The sequence below is a fragment of the Oryctolagus cuniculus genome, chromosome 8 (genome assembly GCF_051225735.1).
Source record: "Oryctolagus cuniculus isolate XC-2025 breed Fujian yellow rabbit chromosome 8, ASM5122573v1, whole genome shotgun sequence".
In the NCBI taxonomy this organism is placed as follows: Eukaryota; Metazoa; Chordata; class Mammalia; order Lagomorpha; family Leporidae; genus Oryctolagus; species Oryctolagus cuniculus.
In genome coordinates, this window is record NC_142874.1 from 15,512,749 (window position 1) to 15,539,073 (window position 26,325).

Sequence of the window (26,325 nt, forward strand, 5' to 3'; positions counted from 1 at the left end):
GCAAATTATCATCGTGGAGAAAAGGAAGTGTGTAGCTCATTGGGTAAGTGTGTAGCCCATTGGCTAAGTGGTGGGAGAGGCTAGATCTCCCTGCTGGCTGCTCTCAGGGTTGCGGGTTTGCTGCAGTTGTTCTTGGCTTGAGCGTGAACCTGATGATGTGAAAAAGGGTGGTTGGGGAGAAATAGGAGGGAGAAACGAGATACCAATCCTGTAGCATGTGATCAGAAGCAGCAGCCATACTGAAGTAATGCATCTGCCAGAGTTCTGTTGTCATGGACTCCTACAGAGAATTGTCCATGTGCTGTACTGTTTGCCAGAACTCCAAACTTTTAAGCTGGATATGGCACAGTCCCACTAAGATTTTACTACCTAATGGGGACACATAGCATAGCATATACATGACAATGAATTAAGTGCTTTCAAAGAAATACATCAGGAATAGAATTGTTAAATATTTGTACTCTGAGATCAGACTGTCTGGGTTTGAATCTGTTCTGTGATTTTTCTCTTAGGCTGAGTTTCTTTATCAGTTTTTCACAGTTGGGAAGATAACTGGACTAAATAGTAGGCTGATGTGTAAGAATTCTTGTAATTTCCTATCTTTGTGTTTGCCACATATAGTGAGTTAGCTAAGAGGATAAATAAGAACAAAGTTTATTGAGAGCAACATTGTGATATGCAATCTATTAAGGCCTCAACACTTCTAAACCTCTGTGTGTGTGTATGAGTGTGTGTGTGTGTGTGTGTGAGTTGTGTATGTGTGAGTGTGTGTGATAATGTGTGAGTGTGTGTGTGTGTGTGTGTGTGTGTGTTTGGGCACAATGGGTAGAAGAGCTCTGAATTTAAGGTTGTCAAACAGATCTAGGCTGTAGTTCTGCCCTTAAAGCTCTTGAGTTGTGACTTTGATAAAATTTCTCTTATTTTTAGCCTCCTCATATATTGTAATTCATACCTCCAAGGGTATTAAAGAGACTCTAGAAAAATATAGTCAGAAGCAAATAAACAAGCCCATCTCAATTATCCTTGCACAATTTGGGGCATTTATATTTTTTAATTCAGTATATGAAATTATGTTGAGTGATGTTATTGGTTATCTTTTTAGAATTGCACCTATGAAATACATGAAATCTGTTTTCTTTATATTAGCAAAAAATTTAAAATCTAGCACTATGACCAAATAAAAAAGGGAAAAATAATTTAGATTTCTCAAATTGCCTTTTTATTCTAGCTATGGCTATTTCTCTGTTTAATAAGTTAATCAAAATCTAAATTTAGACATATCATGTTGAGATATATTTGAGGACTATTCAAATGTTTGTGGGAAATGCATAATATAGAAAGACGGTGTATGGATCTCAAAAGCTTTTGCAACAAAAAAAATTTAGTTTTAATTCCATGTTTTCATGAACATTTTGAAGTCCCCTCATGTAGACTCCAAACAGATATAATTTATTTCATGAAATGTTGGGATAATTTTGGTGGGATTGTACTTACCTAAAATATCCTGCATGTCCAAATTTCTTTATAAAAGATTTTATCAACCCACATGTACTCTGAAAGCAGAGTGAGAGCTAATTCAAACCTCTAGAGCATATGTTTGGATCTTGAAGTACATGAAGGTCGCCAGCATCCAATAATTTGATGAGGGATGTTTATTTACCCAGAGTACTAAGAAGCACCACGGTTTCTTGAGGGGCAGAGTAACATGTATTTGAGATTACAAGGTACAAGGGTGAGAGGAGAGGGATCTTACCACAAACGACCTGAATGAAGACAAAGGGCAGAACTAAACCTTTGTTCATGAGGCTCTGGGTGGTGGATAAGAGTGGAGCCAGAGAGGTAGCCTGACTTTAAGGTGCGGAGGGCTGTCCCCACGGGATCCATGAGGATCACCCAGTGGGCTGGTTATCATGGAGATTTACGGGTGCTATCTTCACAGCATGTGTTCCAATGGATTGGAGGTTAGGCTCAGATATCCAGTTTTTTCTGTCTCCCAATGAGTTCTAATACATATGATCCAAAGCTCACACTTGGAGAAATAGAGCCAGGGAAGATGGACACATTTATGGAGCATGTTGTGCCAAGAGTTCATGTTAAAAATGTTTTAGGAAGATTAATTTGGTGGAGTGGCACATGGAGGCCAATATGCGAGCTACTAATTAGTTCAGCTACGAGGTGATGAGAGCCTGGCAAGTGTTGACAAGAGGGTTAGAAAAGACAGAAAAGTTACCAGGGATGTGTAGAGGAGAGGCAACCCAACTCGATGCTTCACTTTAAGCAAGGGATAGAGCAATAGCAAAGCTGATGTGAGATATTACGGGGAAGGAAATAAATTTTATCTGGTCATAATTAGGTTGATTTCTGTTTCAGGTTTATTGGGGAGTTAAAATAACATAGTGAGAAAATGCCTGGATTAGCGTTCCACCCTTTCTACCTGAGATGGGTTTCTTTGCATCACTGAACTTTAGTAATCTTATCTGTAAAAAGTGTAGAACAACCTCACGGAGTAGTTATGTACACACTGAGCATTTTTTTTTTTTTTGCACCCTACTCTAAGTTGTAAACATCAGGGAAGAGCTGTCTGAATACTTTGCTTGTCTTTAGTCAAAGGAAAAAAATTTAATGTATTTTTACATATCATTTTTTAAAAAAACAACACAGAAGTTCCAAACAAGAAGCATACAACAAAGTTTCTTCAATAAGCTTGACTACTTGTGAGGAAGTATGATGTTAGTAATCACTATGTTGTATCCCTACAGGACTGGTGTTCTTGTGATGGTACACAAGTTGCTTCTAGGCCAAAGGCCTTCAAAGGACACTTTTTCTCTGCCCAGTTCCAATTTGGAACTCTTATTCCCAGTTGCTAACTCATGAGTTCTCTGCCTAGAGACATCAATCAAGCAAATTACTAAAGAAAAAAATGGTGCTATTTCACTGCTGCATAGGGGAGTATTATAAGTTTCAGATTCAGCTCTTATCCCGTTGTAGCTCAGAACCATTTTTGTCAAGCTTGTTTTATTAGATACATGAATATTAAAATGAATATGGAGGTATTGGCTCCTTCTCAAAGAAAAATCCAAGTCAGCTCAGCCTTATTCATGGCCTAAAGGGGGAAGATGATGAATTTTGTTTTGTCAGTGTCTTGTAAGGAAAATTATTTCAATCATGTTTTCTACCATCATGTCATTTTTTTTTTCAATCCATGAGATCAGAATTGTTGTAGTAGCTCATTTAAAAAAAAGCAGAGTTCCTAGTGCCATGTTATTGCTCCAATAGTTATGATGACCTCCGTAGAGAACTGTGATACCACAGGTCAGAGAAATGCCTCTTGTGGTTTGGAAAAGCTACTTTCATTGCTGGCTGAGTGGTGAAAAGAAAGAATACATATGTGTGTGTGTTAAGCGTTGGGAAACCTGGAAGTGTTTTGAGCTTGGCAAAATAAAATTACACATTGAAATGTTTTGTGTTTAGTAAAACTCAAAACATATTTTGAGAACTGCTTTCTCACTTAAGTTTATATCTCTAGGTATATTAAGTCCTATTACTTTTTTTCTGATTCATTTCCAATAGTTTATGAGATTTCTGATAACCATGGGACTTTTTCTTTGAACTTGGATATTTTGTCTTGCCAATATTACATCGCATTCTAGTCCAGAAAGTCTGAGTCCAGTTAAATATTCCTAATTTGGACCTTGTTGGTTGGCCAGATATCACTAGTCGTTTCCATTGTGTTTCTTTTTAATTGTATTGAAATAGCTAATTAGTCTGCATTACCGTTGCATACATCATCTGACCGCTACATGTTTCTGTGGATATTCACTTAGAAAGAATTCATGACCCTGCATAATTAACATCGGGGTTCTCTAGTACTTTTATTTGTTGATATCCGAGTGCATAACATCATATGTATTTGTATGAGACTACCTCACAAAGGTTGGAGGAAATAGAATTAAAATATAAGCTTATCTGAGGCAACACAATGTTGAAATCCATGCATATGAGTGATCTTTAGAAAGTTCATGAAAACTATGTCATGAACAAATACACATGGAGTTCAATTTTTTTTATGCCCAAGTAACTTACTTCTAATTCTCTTTTTCCATGAGCATTTTGAAGTACTTTCATACATAAAAACTCACACACATACACAGATAATTTTAAATGCTTCATTCATGTTGAATATTTCAGGTGGACTTCACAGTCAACAATTCCAGCATTTCTAACCCAAGTTTTGAAAACAATATATTGAAATTTTTCTCTCTCTGTTCTCAATAGATTATAAGTCACAATAGCAAAATGGTATAAATTGATTGTGTTGTTGTTGTTATTGTTATTTTAGGGATTACCTAAAAAATTACTCAGGGTCTGCTTTTTTCTACTTTTCAGGGATGTGTGACATTCTTGATGTCATGAAAATAAGCAAGAGCACACACATTCAGAATTGTTAATCACTCTACTTGACTGGAATTTTTCATATCGTAATGTGGAAAAACATTGACCCTTTGAAAAATCTTGTTTGTACATTAATACTAAGGCACATAGTTATATTAATTTGTGAGCAGTTGTTATTCCTAGATAGACTCTAGGATGTGATGTTATATGTATAATTTTATAGGAAAGTACAGTTCCCACACAGATTTTCATCCTTTGTAGCTCCAAGGGAATTAATTAGGATTAAATACATAAACCAAGAAGGATTAAGAGCAAGTTTCATTATTTTGTAAGATGTAAACACTGAACTTTTAATGAGTGTTCTAAGGCCATCAAATGTAAAACTTTATCACTCATATAAAATACATTTTAATATAGTCACAAAGTCATAAAAATTATGGTAGTATACAAGTCCTATGAGTTTGTTTGACAGAGATTTAAAACAAAAGTTTGAAAAAATGGTGTATTTGCAACAAAACTGATATACATGAACATTTCTCTCTTTTTAAAAAAAAAAAATAGCTCCCAGGCCGGTGGCTCACTTGGTTAATCCTCTGCCTGTGGTGTCGGCATCCCATATGGGTGCTGGTTCTAGTCCCGGTTGCTCCTCTTCCAGTCCAGTTCTCTGCTATGGCCCGGGAAGGCGGTGGAGGATGGCCCAAGTGCTTGGGTGCCTGCACTGGCATGGGAGACCAGGAGGAGGCACCTGGCTCCTGGTTTTGGATCAGCGTAGCTCCAGCCATAGTGGCCATTTGGGGGGTGAAACAACGGAAGGAAGACCTTTCTCTCTGCCTGTCTCCTTCACTCTCTAACTCTATAAAAAATTAGCTCCCATATGTAATGTAGAACATACAGAATTTGTCTTTCCATGTCTGGCTTATTTCACTCAGATGTCTTTCGGTTCTAACCATTTTGTGGAACGTGATAGCATTTAATTCTTTGTCGAAGCTGAATATTCTGTTGTGCATTTATTTACACACACCTCATTTTCCTTATGTATTCATCTGATGATAGATACCAAGGTTGACTCAATATTTTAGGCTGTTGTGAACAGTGCTGCCATAAATGTGGAGTAGGCATCTCTTTGATAAAATGAGTTCTTGTCTTTTGGGTATATACCCAGTAGTGGAATTACTGGATCATATGTCCAATTCTAGTTTTTTAGACAGCTCAACATACCATCTTCCACACTAATTTATATTTGCACCAATAGCAGATAAGTCTTCCCCTTACTCCACATCCTTGCCAGCATTTGTTGTTGTCTTTTTGTTAATAGTCATTCTCACAGGAACGACGTGATATCTAGTTGATTTTAATTCCACTAGTGATATTGAGCATTTTTTAGCATATTTGTTCACCATTTGTTATTCTTTTTAGAACTATTAAGATTATTTACCTATTTCCTAACTGGACTGGTTACTTTCTTGTTGCTGAGTTTTTTTCTGAGTTGTTCATATATTATGGATATTAATCCATTGTTGGACAAGAAGAATGCAAATATTTTCTCCCATTCTGCCAAATGCCTCTTCACTTTATTGATTGTTTTCTTTGCTGTGCAGAAGCTTCTGTGTTTCGGAAATATTAGAAGAGCAATTCAGGAGGAGAACGAAATAAAGGGCATCAAAGTTGTAAGGCAGGAAGTAAAAATACCCATCTTCACAGATGACATGATGTTGTGCATGGAAAAACCTAAACACTCCACCAAAAAGCTCTTAGAACTGATAAACCAGTCTAGTCACAGCTTACAAAATAAGCATACAGAAACAGTAGCATTTTTTGTTTGTTGTTCCCAGAAACCTTTTATTTAAGGCATACAAACTTAATGTACTTCATAAACACAACTTTAGGAACATAGTGAGTCTTCCCACCATACTCACACTCCCACCCACACTCCCACCCTTCTTCCTCCTTCCTCTCCTATTCTAATTCTTATTTTTTATAAGATCTATTCTCAACTAACTTTATATACATAAGATTAACTCTATACTAAGTAAAGAGTTCAACAAATAGTATGAAAAAAAACTTAATAGTTGAGATAAGGGCTGTTCGAAGTCATTGCCATCTCAAAATGTCAGTTTCACTTCTACAGATTACCTTTTAGGTGCTCTATTAGTTACAACAGATCAAGGAGAACATATGTTATTTGCCCTTTTGGGGCTGGCTTATTTCACTAAGTACAGTGTTTTCTAGTTTCATCAATTTTTGTTGGCAAATGGCAAGATTTCATTTTTTACCATTATATAGTATTCCACAATATAGATATCCATAATTTCTGTATTCAGTCTTCAGTTGATGGAAATTTGTGTTGGTTCCATATCTTTACTATTGTGAATTGTTCTGCAAGAAACATGGGGGTACAGATAAGTCTTTCCATGCTGATTTCATTTCTGATGTGTAAATCCCCAGGAGTGGAATGGCTGGGTCATATGATAGGTCATATTTAGAATTCTGAGGTTTCTTTATACTGTATTCTATAATGGCTGTGCCAATTTATATTTCAACAGTGTATTAGGGTACCTTTTTCCTCATGTCATTGCCAGCATTTATTGTTTGTTGACTTCTGTATCAAAGCCATTCTAAATGAAACCTCATTATGGTTGTGAATTACATTTTCCCGATGGCTAGTGATCCTGAGCATTTTTTCATGCATCTATTGGCCATTTGGATTTCCTCTTTTTAAAAATGCCTATTCAAGTCCTTTGCCCATTTCTTAACTGGGTTGTTTGTTTGCATGTTGTTTCTGCAGCTCTGTATATTCTGTTTATTAATCCTTTATCAGTTGCTTAGTTTGCAAATTCTCCCATTATGTCGGTTGTATCTTCACTTTGCTGAGTGTTTCATTTGTAGTGCAGAAGCTTCTCAATTTAATGTAAAAGCAATATGTCAATTTTGGCTTTGATTGCTTGTGCCTCTGGAGTCTCCAAGAATTCTTTGCCTAGGCCAATGTCTTGCAAGGTTACCCAAATGTTTTCTAATAATTTGAAGGTATCAGGTCAAAGGTTTAGATATTTTGTCCATTTTGGGTAGATTTTTGTGTAAGGTGTAAGATGAACATCTTTTTTTACTTCTGCATGTGGAAAACTAATTTTCCCAGCACCATTTGTTGAAGAGACTGCCCTTGCTCCAGAGATTGGTTTTAGCACGTTTGTCAAAATATGTTGGTTGTAGATATGTGAGTTGATTTCTGGAGATTGCTAATCTGTTCTATTGGTCTACAAGTCTGTTTTTACATCAGTGTCAAGGTGTTTTGATTATAACTGCCTGTAGTATGACTTAAAATCTGGTATGTGATACCTCCAGCTTTGTTTTGTTGTATAAGATTGCTTTTGCTGTTTGGGGTCACCTGTGTTGCCATATGAATTTCTGCATCATTTTTTCTGTATCTGAGAAGAATGCCCTTGGTGTACTAATTGGTGTCACATTGAATCTGTAAACTGATTTTGGTGCACATTTTAGAATCTTTTTTTTTTGACTATAATGTGTCATGGTGAAGATCTTTTCTGGTCATGTCTGTTGGAAGTTCTGTGTGCTTCCTGTACTTGGACATCTCTTTCTTTTTACAAATTAAGGAAGTTTTCTGTAATTATTTCACTTACAAGGTCTTCTAATCCATTCTCTCTTTCCAAGCCTTCAGGAACTCATAATAGCAGTATGTTGGGTCATTGATAGTATCTCATAAATCTCCAACACTGTTTTTCCTTTTTCTAATTTTTCCGACTGTAAAATTTCCAGAGATTTGTCTTCTGGCTCAGATAGTCTTTCTTCTGCCTTACTGAGTTAATTATTAGGGTTTTTTGCCACATTTTTTATTTCCTCTATTAAATTCTTCATTTCCAATATTTCATTTTGATTTCTCTTTAAAATCTCAATTTCATGGGAAAATTTTTCTATCTAGTCATTACAGATTTCTTTAATTCGGGGGTTTACTTCTGATTACATCTAAGTAATCTTACGTTCAACTTTTTGAATTATGTTTCTGGTATTTCTTCAGTCGCTTCATCTTCACATTCTAGTATTGAAGTGTTGCGTTCTCTTCCTTTTTCTTGTTTCTTGAATTGCTGTGTTTATTTCTAGGCATTTGTGGAGATACTTGTTTTTCCCCTGTGATGGCTTTTATCTTTGGACTATGCCTCAGTGGTTTACTGGAGTGTGCTCTTTTTTAGTGAATACCCAGGGACATGTGCTGGGTATAACCAGGGGGCTCTGTTCAGTACTCCCGGTTGAGGGGAACGTCCAAAGTGACACCAAGTTAGGTGTGGTAAATCTCTCTCGTTTTTATCATATGGGAGATATGGTCAGCTCTTTTGGTGTAGTCTCATGCTCATTTCCTCTCCTTTAAGGAGAACAATGCCTGGGCGCTAGCCCCACTGGGTATAATATTTATCCACACTGCCACAAGAACCACTCAAAGAATCCATGAGTTTCCCATTGTGTGAGCATGAATCCCACAGCAATGATCCTCATCAGGAAATCAGGGAGCCTCAAGTGTGTGGAACTTCCCATCGTGAGCACCCAAAGGCCCAGCCATGCCCTGCACCCTCTCACACAGCCAGTGTTTTCACAGGCCCAACACATAAGGCTCCCACACTCATGAGCACCCAGCGCCCTGTCAGTGCTTCCAGGCAGACTCAGGTGTCTGCTCTCAGCTGGTTGCTGGGGGCACGGGCATGAGCTGGCACAGCTGTTATGCATGTCTAAAATGGTGCCTGCCCACTGTCAGCTAGCTACAGGATGCCGGTGCTGGGTTGTTGGGGACAAAGAAACTTGCCCCTCTCCCTTTTTCTCTTCTAGATTGACAGGTACCCTGTCTCCCGCAGGGCTCCAAACAAGACTCACACCAGGCTCTTCTCGCAGCTTTATCGCCAGTGGCATGGGCTGCTGCAGTCTGGTCTCACTTCACTCTCCAACGCTGGTGCTGAGCTCTCAGCTGCTGGGGTCCTGAGTTGTGTGGGTCTACATCGTCCACATAGATCCACAGTGTCCCTCTAATTTGCATGGAGTTTCCTCTGCACTTTTCTCTCTAACTCTTCCCCGAGATTGCACTTTCTCCACTTTTTTTTTTTAACTATCTTCCCCTAGACTAGAGCAGTAAGCTCCCTCCCTATTCTACCATCTTGGAATTGATTTCAACAGTAGCATTCAGTGATGAACTTGCAGAAAGAGAAATCAAGAAAGAAATGCCATTCATAATAACAACAAAATTCAAATATTTAGGAATAAATTTAACCAAAGAAATGAAAGATCACTGTAATTAAAATTATGAGACATTGATGAAAGAAATAATCAAGAATTCAAAAAAATAGAAAAATATTTCTTTCTTTTGGATTGGAAGAATTACTGTCATTAAAATATCTGTACTACTACCTAAAACAATCTACAGATTAAGTACAATCCCTATTAAAATATCAATGACATTTTTAACAGAATTAGAAAATAATTCTGAAATTCATATGGAATTGCAAGATCCCAGAACAGCTAAACTAATAGCAAAAAAGTCAGGCTACAGGTTTCATAATCAATGCCTGATGTCAAATTATACCACAAAAGCTATCATAATTAAAACAGTGTGGCACTGGTATATAAATCAGCACATAAGTAAATGGAATAGAATAGAGAATCCAGAAATTAACTACATACACACAACCAATTGTTTTTTGAGATAAATGCCCAGAACAGACACTGGAGAAAGGATAGTTGTTTCCGTAAATGGTGCTAGCAAAACTGGATGTAAGTATGTAGAGCAATGAAATTAGAATCCTACCTCTCACCACATACAAAAACCAAAGATACGTCAAAGACGTAAATTTGAGATCTGAGACTATGAAATTGCTAGGAGAAAATGTAGGGGAACCATTACAAGAAAATGGTGTAGGTGATGACTTCTTGGATGAGACTCTCAAAGTATAGGAAACCAAGGCAAAACTAAACATATGGGAGTATCACATTGTTTAAAAATTTTAAAGGCTTAGTCTTTGCTTATTAATATTTATAATTAGATATTTGTGATTCTCTACATTTGTGTCTAAAGATGCTCAATTTATAAGTAACATGCTGTAACAGTGTTGTTTCCTTAAGGAATCTTCCTTGCTTTAATTTCTAACTGTATGAAAGAAGAAGTTCAAACATACACATTCATACTAGTTTTGGAAATGATCCCATGGAAATATCCAGTATGATCTTGAACTAGAATGTGGCCAAACATACTGTTCTTAGGCAGTGAATTATTTAAGATATCCAAGCTGCGTTAGATAATATTATTTCCCATGCCCAAGTCTTACTTTCTCCTCACAAAGTAAAAGTTGTAGAAGATTGGGTTTAAAATTTTTTTTTCACAGGTTTCATAAGAATGTTATCATCTAAAAATTTTTTTTAAGAGAAAGGGTTTATTGGGGAAAACCCAGCAGATCAGAGGGAAGGGGTGAAGAGGGCAAAAGACAAGGAGAGTATAAGAGAGAGAGAGGAGAGGAGCTAGCAAGGAGAGAAGAGAGAGAGCAGAGAGAAAAGAGATGAAAAGGGGAGAGGAGAGTAGAGAGTGCAGGGAAGAGAGAGCGAGGCAGAGGAGTGAGAGGAGGTGAGAGAAAGAGAAGCCAAGAGCCAAAAAGTTGATATTCTTTTAACCACATATGACATGACTCTAGGAATATTACCTTTACTGTTTCACTTAGATTTATTGTTCCAAAATGTGCTTCTTAAAAATGTATGTTCTGTGATTTACATGATTATAATTATTCTGATTTGAAAAATACATAATATACATACAGTTGATTTGGTTTGTTGGAGAGCTAATGTCTACCATATGAAACAGGAATGACAACTCTTAAGGGATTTATCTGTCCAAGGACATACTCTCTGTGGGCAGTATTGGAGTCCCCTCGGCTGATCCACATAGCTTACTTAGTGCTGCCCCCTACTCCCACCTCCTTGACCATAACCGTCAATAGCCCATAACTTTTGCATGCACAGTCAGTGCTGAGTCCTGTTGGTCCCTCGGCACAACGCACTGAAGTTCATGGGTAACGACCTTAGCTTGCATGTCAGTGGCATTCTTGCCATGTCTTCTGGTAGAACGACTAACTTCCGTGAATGAAGCTCTCTGAATCCAGAGATCCAGAGCCATGTAATTTGAGAAGCTCGGATCTCCAGTGGGTCACTGGGAGTGATGCAGCTCCCCAGCTTTTCTGATCCTAACAAACATTCACTCTTCAAGAATTTGTTTATGTTCTCTTTCTGATTCACTTTTTTTTAAATTTTTATTTATTTATTTATTTAGACAGGCAGAGTGGACAGTGAGAGAGAGACATAAAGGTCTTCCTTTTCCGCTGGTTCACCCCCCAATGGCCGCTGCGGCCGGCGCGCTGTGGCCGGTGCACCGCGCTGATCCGAAGCCAGGAGCCAGGTGCTTCTCCTGGTCTCCCATGGGGTGCAGGGCCCAAGCACGTGGGCCATCCTCCACTGCACTCCCTGGCCACAGCAGAGAGCTGGCCTGGAAGAGGAGCAACCGGGACAGAATCCGGCGCCCCGACCGGGACTAGAACCCGGTGTGCCGGCGCCACAGACGGAGGATTAGCCTATTGACCTATGGCGCCAGCCCTGATTCACTTTTAATGGGCATCTTCCTCTCATGTTCTGTCAGAGGTGGAATATGCAATGAGTCAAACTTGGGCCAAGACTCCATTTCTAAGTTGCTCCACAGTTCCACTCTAACAGGAGACCCAGGAAAGCTCTTGGGCTCCCCAGTGTCATTGCCAATGACCCTCTTTCTGACAGCCCCTAAAATGTCTGTGTGTGGTTATCAAAGGGTGTGGGTGTAGGCCTCTCGGTGAAAGGACTTCAGATTCACTGTCTTGTATTCTTTCCATGATGCTTCAAGGTTGCTGCTGTTCCTTCCTCAGCGTATGGATTCCAGGTCAGAAAACTAGCTCATATCATGAAGCTGAGGAATATAATTTTTTGAGGGTAGTGTGTAACCACTTTTGCTTATCCAGTCTTCATATCTTTTGATTGTGTATGCTGAATGATGCCCTTGGTTAGATGCCCATCCATTTTGTTCCCTAGAAACCTTGTTCTGTAAACTATGTCATAATTCTCTGAAGGTTACAGTTCCTGTATGGGACTACAGCCTTACCATGCGTAACAATAATTGCCCCCATCTGGCTTATGATAACTGAATATTACCTTTTGACCTATATTGTCTTTTCTTAACCCATAAGTCTTGGTTTGTTCATTGTATTTTTCCAGGGAAGGAGAAGGGATGGGGACAGCCAGCATATGTATTACAGAGTGATTAGAAAATGGGAAAAGAAGCACCCAGTACAGCATAAATCAGTCTTCAAATAAGCACACCCCAGTGCGACTTTGTCTTCAGCAACTCAGCAGTGAGTGGAAGAGATTCATGACAAAGAAGACACAAGCTTTCTTACCGCCCCCCTCCATAAATTCAAGAATTCACACAAATCTTTGTTTTCTAGCAGTAAACATAGAGTTACATTTGTCCGTCTCCTATCAAACAATCTCGTGGCCACGTTGACGTAACTTTCTTACACCTGCAAGAAGTCCTTGAGTAACTTGGAAATAGAATCATAATCTTCTTCCTGGTCTCCAAACCCCACTTTTTACACAGAAGTTCCCCGGTAGCTTCTCTTCTTTAGGATACAAATTAGGAAGGTTTGATCCATCCATAAGCATGGATAAATTAAGTTTTTGCTGTGAATTACATCAAGAAATGGTTTTGACTCTGGAGGTTGGGGACAAGGGATAGAGGTTTCCTATTTTTCAGGGTTTTTTTTTGCATGAATCCTTTAGAGTTGTGGAGACACCCCAAGAATTAAATGCTTATGTATGGATGTGTTGGTTTCTTTTTATGGATGGAGGAATGATGAAGCGGGAAGGGTAGGAGTCAAATTTTGAGGACAGAAAATCTAAAATAGGATAAGGGAAGGGGAACACAAGAGAAGATGGTTTCAGATCCCCACTTCAAGAAGAGGGCCCTCGAACTTAATGATCCAGATCCTTTTGCCTGGTGCAGAACCTTCTGCCAGAGATGCTTTGGTGCTCTGGCTGTCTTTCTCTCAATACAAAAGGAAGTTTATAAACAATAAAACCCCAAAAGAACATGGAGAAAGGCCAACATGTTATATATACACAAACTAGGCCACCTAGCAATCACCAACACGGAGACTCAGTGAAGTCCTACAAAGTTCAGACAACTAGAGTAACTAAAGGAGGGACAGCACTTGGGGGAGACAGGAACCTAGGACCAGACACACATCACCCAGTGCGTTCTGTTGCATTTGTCGTGTTTCAGCACAGCGAGATAGGTTTGCATGATCTCTCAGCATGTAAACAAACCACCTTTTTAATTGTTCAGTTACCATGGCAATAATAATCACTACTGTCACAGGGCAGGACACTGGCTCTGCATACCCCTGAGGCTCTCACTTATAGGTCTCCTTGGAAGCCAAGACTTTGGGAAGGTTAAGGATTTTTAATCCTTGCTTCATGATTTTTTTTAAAGATTTATTTATCTATTTGAAAGTCAGAGTTACACAGAAAGGAGAGGCAGAGAGAGAGAGAGAGAGAGAGAGAGAGAAGTCTTCCATGCAATGGTTCACTCCCCAGTTGGCCACAACGGCCAGAGCTGGGCCGATCCGAAGCCAGGAGCCAGGAGCTTCTTCTGGGTCTTCCATGTGGGTGCAGGGGCCCAAGGACTTGAGCCATCTTCTACTGCTTTCCCAGGCCATAGCAGAGAGCTGGATTGCAAGTGGAGCAGCCAGGTCTCGAACCGGCACTCATATGGGATGCCGGTGCTTCAGGCCATGGCGTTAACCAACCGCTGTGCCACAGCTGGCACCTGCTTCATGATTCTATCTCGGGACATCACATGATGGGTGCAGGGGGATTGGTCTTCAACCTCATCCTTACCAGCTCACAATTTTTACACACTCACATTTTTTTTACAGCTCATATTTTTACATGTGTACACATACACACACAACCACTCACGCACACACACCTTGTTGTTCATAGTGGGCCTGGCCTAATCTGGTGAGGGATGGATCTGTTATATGAAGCAAAAGACCCGTGTCCTAGGATCAGGCAACCCTAACCATGGCTTCCTCTCTGGCCCTTTCACCTGGCTCAGCCTCTCTTAACTTCTCTGCACTGCCTTGTCCTGATTAGACTAATTTTCAATCTTCTGGGAAGAGGAGATCAAGTCATGGGGAAACCCAATTAACACTTCATCACCTGTGAACCATTTTTAACGTGGAGGGGGTTTCAAGACAAAACTGGCAAAAAAGCCAGCTCTGCTAGGCAAACTAAGGTAGTTCAGTAGCTTCGCACTCCAGATAGTTGCTCTCCATGGTGATAAAAGCAACAAAAAGTTTTCCTGCTGTGCAGACCTGGAGCTGCTGCTGACTTATCCCTGAGATTGCCTCATGCACTTGAGAACACAGTGCAGGAATGAGAGTCTTAGATTAAAATGTCAAAAATACAAAACTAGAATATCTATATCAAAAAAAGCAAGTGAACATTCATAAGATAATGTTGTGCAGTTGGCATCCTGGAGAAAGTGGGACCTAAGGCACCATTATCCAAGGGAGCAAATAAATAAATCACAGTGGCCCAGAATGGGATAGGAATGAGCTCAGGAGCAGTGAGTCTCCAGCTATCCCCACCCCCTTTTTTTTTCTTTTTTTCTATGTATGTCTATGGGGTTGGGTAGTTGGCCTTAGTTTTTTTTCTCTTTTCTATTTAAGATTTTATTTATTTATTTGAAAGTCGGAAATACAGAGAGAGAAAGAGAGCGAGAGTGAGAGAGAGAGAGAGATCTTCCATCCACTGGTTTACTCTCCAAATGACTGCAACAGCCAGGGCTGGGCCAGGACGAAGCCAAGAGCCAGGAACTTCTTCCAGGTCTCCCACATGGCTGCAGAGGCCCAACTGCTTGGGACCTCTTCCACTGATGTCTCATGTGCATTAGCAGGGAGCTGGATCAGAAGTGGAGCAGCCAGGACTCGATGGTTCCCCATATGGGATGCCAGCTCTGTAGGCAAAGGCTTAACCTTCTACACCACTGCAGCTTTTCCTTAATCACCCTTTTTGTCGACCATCACAACCATTGCTTGGGATAGTTCCCAGCACTCTATCCAAGAATTGAGTTGTGAGGAAACAAGAAATGGAAAATCCCACCTTATTCCTGAGAGGTTCCTTCCCATGGAACACAGTGGCTTATGGGTTGGGCCCATTAATCTGGTCCCACAACCAATCTTTACCCTGGTGAGGGGAGTATTATTCCATATCCTTCATTGCAGGAAAACAACTTTCCCATCAGGGCTACTTTCCTAAGCTGGAGATTGTGTATGTGGGAGTCTCAGATAAAGCATGCAGGTTACAGGGTGATGTCCCTCCAAATCCCTCACTTGCATTTGGATTCAGCATGGTTGGAATTCTTTTGCCTCACTACTTCCTGCCAGAAAGAGGGGAATGGGGGGGGGGATGCTGTTATTCACAGCCTGAGATACACGGCAGTGCCAGCTTCCCCCAACCACCCTGTCCCTACTTTCTCCTCTCTGTGGTTGATGTCTGCCCCTTGAAAATTCCTGATAGCAAAAGAATAGCCCCCACCCACTGTGGCTCAATGCTAGGCCTTAGGTAGGTAGCAGGGCAGAGCTGGGGTTCTTCTTCATCCTCCTGGAAGTAGGTTGGCTTTTCCTGGGAGCTGGGGGCCTGCTGAACCTTCAGGGGTCACGAGGCCACCATGTAGCTGAAGCTGTGGCAGAAGTGGCACATTTTGGGCTGAAGCGGCAACTTGCACTCCTTGGTATGATGGTCTAGACCACCACAGTTGTAGCACCTGTCTCCTTTAGATCTGTGCTGCTGCCTGTTCATCCCCTTTGGCCACCTCTCACTCCCAATACAGAGAATCCTGCCAGGTCCAGTTACATGAGTGGATTCCAGGTTCTTGGCAGACTCCTTGAAGGTCAGCTGTTCTGCTTCACACTCCTTCTGTCTCTAGAAGCCCTCCATCTGGGGGGTTGATCGTGACTCCAGCATGGGCGGTCAGGGACAGGAAGCCAAAGCCCATGCCCATGTTGCACCACTCACTGATGCAGGCCCCTGCAGCAGCAGCAGCTTGTCCACTGCCTGGGGAGCGTCCTCCGGCACCTCCTCTGGTGCCTTTTCTGCTGCTTTGGTGCAGCCATCTTTAGGTGTCCCCGCTAAGTCCTGAGCGCGACCCCGCAAACTGCTGGTTGGACATGGAGTCCGTGATTGTGGGCGGAGCCCGCTGCTCTGGGCCTCTCGTTGTATAGCTGCTGGCCTCAGAGAAGTCCAGGGCATAGGGGAGGTTCCAAGAGGCAACCTCATCTTGACTTCCCTTTTTGGAGAAGTCTAGCCTTTCTGTCGTCTGTGAGCCCAGTTCTGGGACAACATGCGTCCTCCATCCCAGTCTTGGGCTTCAGAAGAGTGTCATTGCTGAACATCTTCCTGATGCTGGTTGAAGATGTATCTATTTGTTTGTGGTACACTTATCTGGTGGGATTTCTCCCTGACTGTAGTGTATCCATTCAAGCACGCTTACTTCTCGGAGCCTTTTAATTTTTTCTGAAGTGGTAGTTCTGGCTTAGTGCAGTCAGGTCAGTGCTTTTTATTGATTCTTCCGGGAGCTATACTAAAGCATGTGTGTATCATCTTCCTGTGTCCTTTTAAGGGCATCAGATCCTGTACCCTGGCATACGGCTCCCAAGGGAGTATTTTCTCTATGCAACCTCAAGTTCCATCCTTCCAGTTGAGTCCTGGAGAACTCTTGGAGCTCGTGCAGGTGCAAGTTGGTTAGGTTCTGCATGTCCTTTTCAATACAGAGCATAGCCTTCTGTTTTAAATCCAGTTCACTGTGGTCAGGTTTTCTTGTGGTTTAACTCTATTCCTGCTTTAGTGACTAGAAGTAACAATAAGGGGTTTAGTGACCAGAAGTAAAAGTAAGGAGTTCTTAAGGGGTGCAGGCTATCTTTCAGGAGAAAGGCCACTGCTCCATCTTTAAACAAGAGGAGAGTTATTACTTTTTTTAAAAGATATTGTTTATTTATTTATTTGAGAGGTAGAGTTACAGACAGTGTGAGAGAGAGACAGAGAGAAAGGTCTTCCATCCACTGGTTCGCTCCCCAATTTGCTGCAATGAGCGGAGCTGAGCTGACCCAAAGCCAGGAGCCAGGAGCTTCTTCCAGGTCTCCCATGTGGGTGCAGGGGCCAAGGACTTGGACTGTCTTCTACTGCTTTCCCAGGCTACAGCAGAGAGCTGGATTGGAAGAGAAGCAACTGGAAATAGAACCAGTGGCCATATGGGATGCCGGCACTGCAGGTGGAGGATTAACCTACTGTACCACAGCGCCAGCCCCCAAGAGTTATTATTTAAAAGTCCACTTTTCAGACTCAGAAGTTTGGAGAAATATGAAGGTTCAAATTTCCAGGCACAACAACTTGTATTTCTTTATCCCATGTGTCAAGGTTCCCACGTGGGGCTGGACCTTGGCACAGCTGACATGCTGAAACTGGAAGGCTAACCATGCCTTGGAGCTCCATAACTCTTTTTAAAAGATTTATTTGTTTATTTGAAAGGGAGAAAAACAGGGAGAGAAATGGAGAGACAGAGAGAGAGTGCTTGCATCCACTGATTCACTCCCCAAATGGCTGCAATGGCTAGAGTTGAGCTAGTCTGAAACCAGGAGCTGGGAACTTCCTCCAGGTCTCCTGCATGGGTGAAGGGACCCATGCACTTGAGCCATCTTCTGCTGCTTTCCCAGGTGCATTAGCAAGGAGCTGGATGGGAAGTGCAGCAGCTGCTTCTCAAATGGGCACCCATATGGGATGTCAGGGCTGCAGGAAGTAGCTTTACCCACTATGCCACAGTGCCAGCTCTGCACCATAGCTGTTAAGAATAAGTGATATAACTAATTTTAAATTTGCTGTCTAGCTGTAGGAGATGAGAGTATTTTTCTATGCTACTGAGAAGGCTGCCTGGCTTTCACCTTTGCCTTATAATTGTACATTGCTGTCAGTCTTTTGTTAACATTTAGGGAGCATTGATAAGATTTAGCATTAGCCACCAATTTTAACTGTCTTAGACCATAGGTTGACACTATATTCCACATATACTTGATCTGTCACATCTTTATTCCTTTTTACAGTCTACCATCACTACAGGAGAGTTAACAACTATATTCCCAGGGCTCTTTGAGCTCCACTATACTCCAGGACAGGATTCTCATTGCCAACCCCAAATCTCCATTACCAAATATCTTTCTCATGCCTACTATGTGTGCCAATTTTGGCACCAACTCTCAGAAGTTGGGTTGCTTAGGAAGCAAACACCATAATGAAAGTTAGCACATGAGGGTTGTTCATGGGGGAGTTCTTGGGTTTACCAGTTGTGAAAGGAGAAGAAACAAGCATCATTGGGCAGAAGAGATTATGGGGCTACTATGTTCTTTTTAGGAAGGTCTCAGACAAATCTGGAGCTCTGAAGTTAGGATGAGTCATCAGAGTTGTCCCAAGTTGGGTTAAGGGAACTTTTATACCCTTCTCAACTAGTCATTGGGTGCTGGCTATATATAGGAAGTGTGTTTGGCTGTAGATGAAGCAGCTTTTCAGCAATAAATGTGAATGACTGGTGAAAGTTTTATCTTATGGGAATGTAGAAATAAATCCAAAATAACTTGAAATATGATCTTGAGTATGAATACCCAATATATTTAAAGTAACAATTATTCCTATATTAACATACAGTCTCAGTGAAATTCTAATCAGGAACCCAACAGGATTTTTCTTATAGCTTGACTTTATGCTTCTCAAAAAGTCAGGTTGCCAAGAACTGAGAATATTTTGAAAACATTGAGAGAATAGAGCACTGCTTCTGTTAGATAAAAAGATTCCTAATAAAGTGAATGTTACCCATCCTGTAAGGCACTAAAGGTTAATTGTGGGGAGCAACTTGGACTAGACTGTTACTGGAATTAAGACTTATCTATGCATCTGCTCTCCCACAATATGGCGCTGGGAGAGGAGGAAACAGCTTCTACACAGCTGCCTCCAGTTCAACCAATAAACAGCAGGACTTGCTCCTGATTGGAGGAGAGCAGCGTACTCGGCGTGTGGGTGGCAGAGTTGGGATTGGCGTAAGAGGACTATAAAGGAGGAGAGAGACAACATGCACCAGGAACATCTGAGGAACATCTGAGCAGCCCCCGAGAGAGCCGGCCGGCGGTGTGCCGCTCCCCCGTGGAAGTGGGGAAAGTGGCAGGGGGAACCGCCCTTCCACAGAGGTGGAAGGGACAGTAGCCAACCCGGGAAGAACCAGCAGCAAACCCAGGGAGGGCCGAGCAGACAAAAGAACAGCGCAGGGTCCTGTGTCGTTCCTCCGCGAAGAGGGGGAGCGACATAATGGTGCCGTGACTCGGATAGGAAGCCTAGGCAGGGTCTAGTGTCACTCCTCCACGAAGAGGGGGAGCGACATAATGGTGCCGTGACTCGGATATGAAGCCTAGGCAGGGTTTAGTGTCGTTCCTCCACGAAGAGGGGGAGCGACAGTTAATGAAATCAAATAGATGGCTTCGTTCCAGGACACACACAACAAGTAGGACATGGCAAAGATTTGCTAAAAGACTGCCTTTCTTTTCATGGGGCCAGGAGCATTAGTTATCCATGTAGAAGAAAAGACATTTATCTTCATCATAAAGGGAAAAAATAGTTCATTGTGAATCAAAGGCGTAGATTGTTTCCCGGATTTTTGTATAACTTATATTTGAAAATTTTGTGTGCACAATTTTTAGCTTTGAAATTCATCATAATTTTATCCTGATAATTCACTCAAAGCTTTTACTTAAGTTCCTTAATCTCACAATCAGCATCCTTCAACCATCATGAAGATCTGGGTTCTCAAAGATAACATTGTTTACTCTTTATACTTTATCACCTAATAAACACAGAATCTCAGAAAAATGTTAGCATCATCAACCACCAACAACCACAGGATTCTTGAAAAGTTTGTTTTCTCTTTGAAAATGTACTTTGCTTTTAGGGGATATCTTGAGGATATACAGAGTCAAAATATTTTTTTTTTTGCCAGTTGCAATAACTCCCTCTGTGTGCAGTGCCCCCAGGTACTTGCACAGGTGCATTTTTGTTTCCTTGCATTAAGTTGTGAATTGGGTTCTGTAGAACCTCCTCCCAAGCTTGGCTGTTGTTTTCAGATTGCCCTGCTGTCTTTGCTGGGGGTATCTCTTGATGTTGAAATTTTCTTATTCTCAGGCCATCAGTTGCCTTATTTCTATTTTTCCTTTCTTGTGTGCTGAGACAAAGATTCTTATAGCGGTTTGGTATCAACATGGTTGGTTTCCATCCATTTGTATTTGAGGCTCTGGGGATACCTAATATCCTAATCCTATGCTAGATATTGTCTATGGGTTTTGGTTTTCTTCTATCTGTTTTGTATTTTTGCAGTAGGATAACAATATTCCATTGTGATATTGTTTCTGTCACTACTACCAATCCACATTCAAAATCTAGGTGCTATCTGTAAAAGGGTTACACAATCATATCTGATGACCTAACTGACTGAACTCCTGTTTATATCCCACTGAAAGTCTTGCACACTATATGGCAGTTAGTAGAGTATTCTTTGTAATAGGGAAAGTTTCAATAATACATACATTGCTTTGAACAGTAAACGATACAAATAAATGTTATATTTAATTAAGTATTTTAAGGTAAAAGCCTATAGCCGGCCGGCGCCGCAGCTCACTAGGCTAATCCTGCACCTTGCGGCGCCGGCACACCGGGTTCTAGTCCTGGTCAGGGCGCCGGATTCTGTCCCGGTTGCCCCTCTTCCAGGCCAGCTGTCTGCTGTGGCCCGGGAGTGCAGTGGAGGATGGCCCAAGTGCTTGGGCCCTGCACCCAGTGGGAGACCAGGATAAGTACCTGGCTCCTGCCTTCAGATCAGTGCAGTGCGCTGGCTGCGGCAGTCATTGGAGGGTGAACCAACGGCAAAGGAAGACCTTTCTCTGTCTCTCTCTCTCACTGTCCACTCTGCCTGTCAAAAAATTAAAAAAAAAAAGCCTATAGCCAAAGTATATCACAAATAAACATTATCTATTCACTATTGGGCAAAAATAATCCAGTTGCAAAACAAACAAAAATTTAAAAAAAACACTATATATTTTGATGATATTTGTATAAAATTTAAAATCATGGAAAAGAAAGCAACACTTTTCTACAGGTACATTCAAGCCAGTTGTGGAAGAGTAGAAACATATGTGGGAATGATAAATACTGTTTTCACAATACTGGTTACTCTGGAGTGAAAATTTGGTCAGGGGAATTGGAAGGGATGTGTGGATTGCTGTGGTTTTATATGGCTTAAGTGTGTCCTCCAAGGGATCATGCATTGAAATTTATCCCCACTGTGAGTTATTGGAAAGAGAAAACCTAGTGTGGTATTTAGCTGGGGGCCTTTGGCAGGTGGTTAGGATCAGATAAGGTGGAGCCCCCATGATTGAGCACTGGTGACTTTAAAGAAAGGGGCGAAAGACCAGAAGCCACACACAGCACATTCTTATCTCAGCACCTACTCTCTCCATGCCATGCACTCCACCATGATGCCATCCACCATGAAGTGGTGCAGCTAGGGGGTGCTAACGAGAGCCAGGACCATGCTTTTTAGACTGCCAGACTCATTATGAAATAAATAGAACTGTGCTCATTATGCAGCACCTAGATTCGTGTTTTTATTATGGTCATGGAAAACTAATACAGAGTCCATGTATGTGCTATTCTAAAATAGTAATGATCAGGGGGAGACTATGCCAGATGTTTAGACTTTTGCAAAGGTAGGTGGTGGGTAGCTTTTCTGTATTGTTGAAATGTGTCTAAATAAAGAGGACCAGTCTGTTGATTGAATCTATTCACATGGGTGGTGAGGTTAGACATGAAAGCCAGGGGAAAGATAGCTCAAGAGGCAGATGATGAAAGCAGCTCTCCAAACTCTATCCACAGAGGAGGCTGCTCTGCTCAGACACCTAATAGACTGTGCCATTAAGCGTTAGAAGAAGTAAACTCCCTTGTTCTGATTCCATGTTTAACAGGCACTCTTATGAATGTACTTACCTATATTGACAGTATGTTGAGCAGAAACCCTGATTGCTTAATCCCCTTCATAATTATATTTCTTGTTATGAATGAAATTTGATTTTCATAGTAGCAAGTAAAATGGATTCTAAGACAATGAAAAGGTGGAGTTTCTGACTATTGAAAAATGGAGCCAGACCATAACTTCGGGCAAAGTCATCAAAAGTAGATGCTACTTTGGGCCGGCGCTGCAGCTCACTAGGCTAATCCTCCACCGAGTGGCGCCGGCACACCGGGTTCTAGTCCCGGTTGCCCCTCTTCCAGGCCAGCTCTCTGCTGTGGCCAGGGAGTGCAGTGGAGGATGGCCCAGGTGCTTGGGCCCTGCACTCCATGGGAGACCAGGAAAAGCACCTGGCTCCTGGCTCCTGCCATCGGATCAGCGCGGTGCGCCGGTCACAGCGCGCCGGCCGCGGCGGCCATTGGAGGGTGAACCAACGGCAAAGGAAGACCTTTGTCTCTGTCTCTCTCTCTCACTGTCCACTCTGCCTGTTAAAAAAAAAAAAAAAAAAAAAAAAAAAAAGTAGATGCTACTGTAGACACTCCTCCCTGGAAGTATTCCTCGGTTTTCTACAGTGTATTCTTTTTGTGAAGTGACAAGTGAATGGCTGTTCCAAGCAGGGTCTTGAAGAAAGAAGTAATTCTAGTGTGCAGCCAGTTGTAGTGATGGACTGTCATCATTCAGCTACAGTCTGAATTATGTGTAATTGGCAACAGTGGTATAGAACTGGTAAAACCAGTTGCTAAGGTCATGTGATTAATTCTGCAGCGAGGTCCATTTTTAATATCTTTGCAGTTATTCAAAGTATCTTTAAAATACAGGAGCCTAATGTAATTTTTTGGACGGTCACTAGAGGGTCAAATAGCTAAAAATTGACTTTGAATGGTTATTAATAGGATCCTGATGTACTTAATTGTTAGCATCTAAAATGAAAGCAATTTTGCTTCATTTATTTATTTTTGAATTCCTTCCAAATAGCACATTAGGCATAAAATATGAGTTTAATAATTAATAATAAGTAATAATAGTGTTTTATAGGCACAGGTGTTGTGCTCAGAAGGTTAACCTGCCTTTTGGAATGCCTGCATCCCATATCAGAGTGCCAGTGCAAGTCCCATCTGTGCCATTTCTGATTCAGCTCCCTGCTAATGGACTTGGGAAGCAGCAAGTGTTGGCTGAGGCACTGGCACTTGACTTCTTGCCCCCTGTAGGAAACCAGCTCCTTGCTAATAAACCTGGGAGAGCAGCAGAAGATGGCTTGAGCGCTTATCCCCTCTGTACACATGTGGGAGGCTGAATAGGCTTCTGTCTTGCCCAGCCCTGGCTGTTGGGGCCATCTGGAGAGTGAACCAGCAGTTGGAAGATTTCTCTCTCTGCCCTCCTCTCTCTGTAACTCTGACTTTCAAAAATATATATACACATATATTTCAAATGTGTATATATGTATATTTCAATGATGTCATAAGGCCCATGATATCTAGTATTTACAAAGATTTCATTTACAGAGGATACATGAGTATCTTTGGCTTTCAGTATTTATTTTTCTTTCCTTTTATTATCTCTGGGAACAATACTAGCAGATTGTTTCACAACATTGAAATTATACTTAGAACATGGGCAGAGTCATAGCTGATTTCACCCCTACCAGTATGCAGGGTGCAAAGAACTCCCATTTTCCTTAAATGCTTATTTTGTATATTGCTTCAACTTTCCAAAACAGTACTTTATTTACATATGCTAGTGCAGGTAACAGCCTAGTTTTTGCAAATCTTAAGAGGAAAGCACCATTTATTCCTTCAATTCCTCTATGAGAATTTGCTGTATTTAAGATGTGGCCCTCGCATAGCCTCAAATGGAACCTTTTACAAATGGAACTCCCAAAGCAAAACTGTCTAGCTTTAAGAAATGACCTATCGCCAGAGCTAGCGAACTGTTATATCAAGTAAAGGATAGACAAAATAGTATGACAGGAGAACAGGAAAACTTTTTTAAAAGTAAATCTAATCAACATGTTGCTAGTAATAATCAATGCCATAATATATTTTAAGGCTTCAACGTGATAGTGTTGGTGGGGGTGTTTTTAAAAATATTTTTTGTTTGAAAGGCAGAGTTATGGGGGCAGAGGGTGCGGGGGAATCTTTCATAGCCATAGTGGTCAGGGTTGGGCCAAGTCTCCCACGTAGACGGCAAGGGCACAAGCACTTGGACCATTTTCCACTGATTTCCCGGTCATTAGCAGGGAGCTAGATTGGAGGTGGAGCAGCCAGGACTTGAACTGGCACCCATGTGGGATGCTGATTTCTCAGTGGCACACAATGGCTGCCAGGAGAGTATTTTCTTAATAAATTAACTGTCACACATTTAATAGCAGTATAGGGTAAGTTTAAAGTAAAACATTAAAGTATTGAAAATAATACTGAGTAGGATATCTTACAAATCTTGCAAGTTTTGTTTGGAAGAAAATTCTCTCAGTGTCCTGCAACTGTTTAAGGTATTGAAGACTATGAAGAGAGCAAATAGAAACCAGTGTACCAAGTCCAGGTTGCAAGATGTCAGTGAGTTCTGCAATTTAGGAAAGTTAGCTTCACTTAATGTGTGCTGTTTTGCTGCTGTCAGTGTGCAATACCAACCAAAGAAAAGGTACTCCAGTCTGACTCATTCCCAGAAGAAAAGTTATTCATAAAGATAATCGGAACCAGAAAGATCAAAGAATAGCAGTTTCTCTGGCCCTATCATAATATTAGAATAAATAAAAAATGAGGACAAGCGAGGAAAAAGATAGCTGTGTGTGTGACAAGGGAGCCAGCCAGTGGGCGAAGCATAGCTGAACGCCAGCACATAGCAATTGGCAGGAGCCAGTTTCCCGGAGATTCACTGCACTAGCCAGTGTCAATATTTAGAAAATAAACAAACTTAATTAAAAAAGAAGTATCAGGGTTCACTTTCCCTGGGACCATAAGTGTAAACAGTTGTGGGCCTAAGGGAAGAAGACGACAAGTGTTTGCTCTGTCCCCACAAGATGTATGGCCTGGGAAATATAAATACCGCAGATCTTGCTAGTGTGGATTGTATGTTCAATATTTGAGCAGTGTAAGAATGGTTGTTTTCCAAAACTCGTGGATCACAGTAACTTATTTCCTTAAGGCTTATGCAAGAAAATGTTAGGATACACACACAAAAAGGATTCAATATTTATTTTGACATTTCTTGACTACTGTCAACGTTTTCTCTTTAGAGACAAAGAGTTGAAAATAAATATTTGTGGTATGGGTGATATTTTAGAAATGTTCTGAATAGTCCTATCCACAGACATTGTGGGCTGTACATGCAGATTGATTTGGTATTTGAATGGATCTTTTGTTAAGAGAAAAATTTTTGTTTTCTGACTTAAAGATATTTATTTGAAAATTTGATATTAAATCATATCCATAAAGTAAGATTCTGTTAAAGCAGAAAGAAATTTGAAGACAGCTGGCTGCCTGTGCTCTATGTTCACAATGGATTGGTTTATCTAGGTTCATCTTGAAGCTAATAAATATTGTAGAAATGACTTTATTATCTCCTCTGCACATTCTGAAGGGATAGTCCTTGTTCTAGCAGAGTGTATTTGAGTCTACATTTCTTTGTTTTGCATTTTAAGCTGAACATTGACATTTGTATTGAGATTATATTTTATTGCCTAATTTAAAAAGTAATTGAAGGATACTGTTTAACTTGAG

At 40.9% G+C, this 26,325-nt stretch overlaps 1 protein-coding gene across 2 annotated transcripts in view; it reads left to right on the forward strand.

Annotated features, from left to right (window-relative positions):
* The window catches only part of TLL1 (tolloid like 1), a 231,823-nt gene that overhangs the window by 80,320 nt on the left and 125,178 nt on the right, over nt 1-26,325 (forward strand). The gene's annotated exons all lie outside the window — the stretch shown is intronic.